The sequence below is a fragment of the Falco biarmicus genome, chromosome 10 (assembly GCF_023638135.1).
Source record: "Falco biarmicus isolate bFalBia1 chromosome 10, bFalBia1.pri, whole genome shotgun sequence".
Classification (NCBI taxonomy): Eukaryota; Metazoa; Chordata; class Aves; order Falconiformes; family Falconidae; genus Falco; species Falco biarmicus.
In genome coordinates, this window is record NC_079297.1 from 17626415 (window position 1) to 17632414 (window position 6000).

Here is a 6000-nt window from a genome sequence, read left to right on the forward strand (position 1 = left end):
GGTTGGGGAGGGGGGGGCATGTTTCAGTGCTGCTTAATAACCCATGCAAGAAAGAGATTGATGGAGTTGGGGTGTCCTGTACTGATCCTCTGGGGAAATATTCCAGTTTGTTGTTGGAAAATGCCACCTCTCTGGGGATGTGTGGGTGTCCTGAAGGTTGTCCTGCACCTGGGGACCATCAGTCTTTCAAGCCCGATGTCTGGGCTGTGATGGCTTAGCTCCATGGAGACAAGTAGAAGAGTTTTGGTCTCCTCATCCAAAAGGCATGTCCAGGGCAGTGATTTAATTTGGCGAGCATGTAGGCTGCAAATCTGCTTACCAGATTTCTGGGAAACTTGGAAGAGGCAAATGAAATAAAAACATCATTCCCAAAAGCTCCCTCGCCTGCCGGTCACCACCAGCAGCTCCCCAGCATGCCAAGGCTCATCACCTGCCCCCCCCCCCCCCCCCTCCCCTTAACCCTGTCTGCAGAGGCCTTCCCTGGAAAAGTGGGGGGGGGGGGCTGTACCCCGTGGGCTGAGGTGGGTACCTGCAGCTTCCCTCCATCCCATTGCGCTCGGGTTGAGGACCAATCTGGGCTGATGCTCAAGTCCTTATGGTACCTGCTCCTCTGCTCACGTGCCCCATGCAGTTCAGGGGAGCTTCCTCAGCTGTGGAGCCTTGCTTGGGCAGGTACCACCGCGCTCAGGTGGGGCTGGGGCGGCTGACCGCAGCCGGGGGTGTCAGCACCCCTTAGCGAGGCGCACAGAGTAAGCCCGTGGGGTGGATGGAGCTGCTTTGTCCTTGCAGCTGCAGCCTGTATAGTCAATTTTATGGGGGTTTTGTTGTTTTGTTTTTAAATAAAGGGTTTGGGCTTTTTGAAGGCTTCACCCGGAGGAGCGGTGTGTGGATCTGGCCTTGCTGCAGCCCCCAACAGGGTCCTGGGGGTGAAGGGGAGAGCGGAGCTGCCAGCAGCATCTTCCAAGCAAGTGCTGCTTTTAGACACCCAAAATAAGTGCAACTTCTCCTCTAGCAAATCACTTAGATTTAAGCTTAGAGCAGAAAATTTGAAGCTGTCTGGGCATTGCAGTGTTTCCCGGCTTTAAGATGCCTGACCTGTGGGCATCTGGGGGTGCAGGAGGGCAAGTGCCCGATAAAGGTGGATTTCCTCAGCACAGCAGGTTCCTCTCTCCTAAATTAGCAATTTCAGGTGAGTCTTGCGCTGTGAATGTGTTGGGCACAGGGGCTCAGTCCCTGCCACCTGCTCGCCACCCTGGATGTGCCCTAAAAATCTGGGTTTGCCTGGGCTGAGGCAGGGACAAGGGCTACACAGAGGTTGTTCCCAACCCATCGGCACTGACCGGTGTCAGCAGCTGGAGCCTGCAACTTCCCAGCTGCTTTGAGCAGCCGCTGTGACACATCCATGGATAAATGTGGGAAGCTGAATACCTGCAGCATGCTCCATGCTGTCTCCCCGCCCCAGCCTCTGCCTGCAAAACTGCTGCTGGATGTGAGACCGTGCTCAATGCTTCGATGGGCTGTGGAGGGATGCGAACATCCTGCATCTGGGTGCTCTGGAATGGGATGGGATGGGGTTGGGTGGGACGAGACAATAGTCCCAAGCAGTCCTTTCCAAATGTTGTTACTATTTATATGCTCACGTTTTTCAGTGCAAGTCCTGCTGCTCATTTTATTGCCACTATAAATAGCTGAGAAGTTGCCTGGGAGTTCATGGAAATTTTTCCAGGGGGAAATCTGGGGCTGAGACTTAGGGTTTTCAGGAGCTGTATCACCCTTTTTTACCTTTTTCGTTTTTGTTTTTTTTTCTCCTTTTAAACTGTTCAATAGCTTAGCTCTGATACCAAGCACAAGGCTCCATAAGGCATGGAGCATTTCTGCACAGCCAAAGGCTTTTGCTGGCCCTGAAAGGAAAGGCTGGGAACTGCAATGGGGAGAAAAGCAACAGGAAAACAACCACTGCAAAGCATCAGCTGGCTTGTATCCAGGTTTGATTTTTAAGGATCTCCTCCAGGTTAAGCAATAGGAGACAAACCACATGTAGACACTGTGGTAGATAAGAGAGCAGCAGGATGGGTACATCCCTGCTGTCAAGCTTTGGGTAATCTGCTTTGATTCATCACTCTGCTCTCCTGGCTTGTACATATATAATGTTTTTTTTGGGTGTAGGCTTTTAAGGTAACATAGGATCCATCCCCACAGTGGGAGCCTTGGGGATGAGGCTGTTCCCCCCTAGGGAAATCGAGGAGAGACGCCAAGTCCTAGAGACACTTTGCTGCTCCCACCAGTTTTCTTTTGTTCTTGGCCAACCCACGCATCAGGGTTTTTTTTTTTCTCTCTCCCTTTTTTTTTTTCCCCTTCTTCCTTTCCCTTTTTTAAATAATATTAAAAGAAAAAGCCAAACAAGCATCCCCAGTATTGGCTGGGCATAGAGCTGGGAATCTGCGGCTGCAATCACTGGCACTTTGAGGCCCTGGGAAAATATTGATGGTAGGGGCTGGTCCTCTCCAAGTGCAGCCCTGCTCTTCTCTCCTGTGCTCAGAGATGTGGAGAATCCCCGTGGCTGCTCGTGCTCTCTGTTTTTCCAGCCAGCCTGAAAGGTAATGACAGGATTTTTTTTAAAAGGATGCAGTATGTGATCCACAGGGCATACTGTGAAGGAAGCCTCTCTTATGGGCTGCCAATCCTAAATCCCAAGGGGAATAAGCCTTAGTCCCTGTCTTCTGGGTGTTTCACTAAAAAGCTTTGATTCCCGAGCTCCGCTTATTGATGCGAGCCTCATCGGCTATAAAAAGGGAAACTCAAGGTCTCTTCAGACCTGCATAGTTAGGAAGGGGAAAAGATGCCCCATTTTGCAGAGGAGGAGACTTAAAACTGTAAAAACCAAACAAAAAATCCAAAAACCTTTGCAAGAGGGGCAGGTCAGCTTGCTGGAAACCAGGCAAACTGCCCCAAAATGTTTTTTCTCCTGTGACCGGTCAAGGAGAAGTGGTTTTTCTTGGCTGTTTGAGAAAGGCTAACAGAGACAAAGTGGGGCTTCAAGCTGTTCGTGGGAGACAGGTTGTGCTGTGATTTGTGATGGGCAGGAAAATTGGTAAAACTATTCTTCCACCTCCCAAAAAACCTCAAAGGAATTGAGAGGGTGGAGGGGGGTTTCAGCCCAAAATTCCCCACACAGATGCCTATTTGCAGAGCTGGTAGGGAGGGCCTGATCTAACAGAATACTGAGTTGCTGAAACCTCTGCAGGATTTTGCCCTAGTGTGCAAAGAAGAGGTTTGAACTGTTTTTTTAAGAAAAGCTTTTTTTAAAAAAAACAACCTCTGTGTGTCCCTGGGATCCCGCTTGGGTCCAGCCCCCCTTGGATCGGCACTGCCAGACTTGCCATCCCTGGGTTTCCCTAATCCCATCTTGGAGTGGTCCATGGCTCCTCTGCCATTCCTACAGACACCATCTAATTGTGCACTGTGTGACAGAGCTTTGCCTTGAGCTGCTGCTGCTGCCAAATCATCCCACTGGTTGCCCCCTGCCAGGTTTTGGGGTGAGGAATGGGGAATTGCCAATTCCTGTACAGCTCTTCTGGATTTCTGGGGGCTCTGCCACATCCCCCTCTCTACCCTGGACCAGAGGATTAAACCCTCCTGGTGCACTGGGGACCACAGCCACATCCCAAAGATAATTTTTTCTGATCTCTGCCCCATTTCTGCACAGCTTTTAGCCAGACTGTGATCTCACTAGGGCAGATGTATCTATGCAGCCTTGTAAAAAGAGTGGCAAATCCCAATAATTCAGTCATCTTGCGTTTGTTATAGGTGAACAGCTTTGAGTCACCGTGGGATTTTAACTTCTGCTTGTTGCCTTTTCCCACGTCGTGGGGTGTGTTGAGCAGCAAGTCCCAGAACCCTGCCCATAACATCTTTGGTGGAAGAAGCACCCCTTCTGCCTTCTTTTTTGAAATGTTTTTTCCTTTATTTTAACTAACTTTCAGCCCACAGCCTTGATTGTTTTTTGGAGGGAATACCACGAGATCTGTGACCTCTTGCTTCAGCACTTCACACCCAGCCCTGGTTCCATCACCTGTAGCTTTGCTGTAATCTCTTCTAAACTGGCAGCTGGAAAGAGCATTTTCCCAGGTGATTTCCAGAGCCTTTTTGGATGGACATCACTGTCTCCCATCTCAACTTCAAGCTTTCGGGGAAGCCTGCCTCATTCTTTCTCCTTATCCTGGATCCAACTTTTCTCCCTGTTCCTCAGTCCCTGCCAGTGGCTGGGAGATGCTTGTCCCGGTACATTCAACCCATTTCTCCCTCCATCCCCTGCTGGTTACTGCCCCAGCTGAAATGAAAAACTAATCCTGGAGGTGCCTGTGGGAAAGGCCCCTCCAGGGGCTTATTTGGACCATGGAGAAGAGTTTTCCCAGTGGGTTCGGCTGTCCAGAGACCCTCCCGAAGAGCAGCATCTCTGGCCATGAGTAGTGCATTTGTCTTTCGGTTCAGGGCTTGGGGTTTTGCCTGGATGCAGAATGAAAAAACTCTTTGAAATCTCAATATTGTAACATTTTTTATTTCCCCTACCCCTCCCCCCCCCAAGCTTGGCAGACAAGAGGTTGCAATATTGCTTGTAAAATCCAGGTCTCCCCCTATCACCTGCCAGTAGGGGGAGGACTGGTGGGATGAGGGCATGGAAAAGTGGATGGAAATCCCAGATTTCCAGAGTTTTCTGCACTGGTGGGGGTTGCAACAATCCCAGGCAGCCACTCACCTCTGCAAGGACTGCTCTGCTTTTGGGTGCAAGCAGTACCCTTTCCTGCAGCACCCATTTCTGCAGCCCCAGAGATGACCCAAGGGGAGCCCGGCTTATTTAGTGTGAAGTAGAAACAGGGACAAAATTCCCAAAATATAATAATAGTAATAATAATAATAACAAAAAACCCAAAATAGCATAATGGGGAGGATTAGCACTGCTGCAGCTTTCTCCTGTGTGGACTCGCAGGTGTGCGTGTAGTCAGGGCTCAACCAGAGCCATCTCAGCAACTTGGCAAAAAATCCCTTTAAAATCTTTCTTCTATACATAAATGCTTATTTTAAAATAACTTTTATTAATTTCCTGCCTCTGTTTCTAATGGAAGTACTTGAGGATCCATGCAGCCTGCGGGCGAGCAGGATGGGAGGGAGTGCGCTGTGTCTGCCTTGGATAACCTCCTGGGCTGGCTTGGATGGCGCTGCCCCTGCTGCGGGGGGCTCTGGCGTGGCTGGGAGGACAAACCACCCTGGGGTAAGAGGCGGAAAAACCCACTGCCCAACCTGACGGGCAAGAAATCACTGGGGCTCGAGTGCTCGATCATCGACGACCGCTTCTGGGGGCTGCTGAAGCACCTTTGCTGGGCGGTTGGTGGTGGCGGGGGATGCGACAGGTGGGTGTGCTGAGCTGGGAGCAGCAGCCCCTGTCCCTGACGTGCCATCAGCCCCGAAAGGCACCCTAGCAGCCAGGAAGCGGGTGGCAGTGGTCGGGCAGCTTGGGATGCGGGGAGAAGCTCATCCCACCCCACGGGGTCATCACCACAGGTGGCCCCTTGCCTGGGCTGGAGCACCAGGTGCCCGTTCCCTCCAGTGAGGGCTCAGCCAGCACTGCTGGGCTGTGCCTGAGGGTCATTTTTCTCCCTGCTTTGTGCATTAATCCGACGCTGTTACAGGTAAGAGGGAAGGGGGATGGAAAACTGGTGTTGCATTTCCCCCTTCTTTCTGTAACCGACTGTGCAATTATTTTTCTTCTCAGCCCCCCCCCCCCCCCCCCCCAGTGATTTACCGCTGCTTTGCAAACCAAGAAGCAAAGCTACGCTGCTTCACAAAGCAAAAACCCAAAGATCTGTGGAGGCTCGAGCGCTGCCTCGTTTCCCTTCCCATGGCTTTCAGCCACGTGTGTGCTTCTCCGTGGCCCGGGATGGTGTTTGCGGAGCGGATAACACCAGCTGTGCCAAGGGGTTGAGCTGACACCCGGCACGGGGC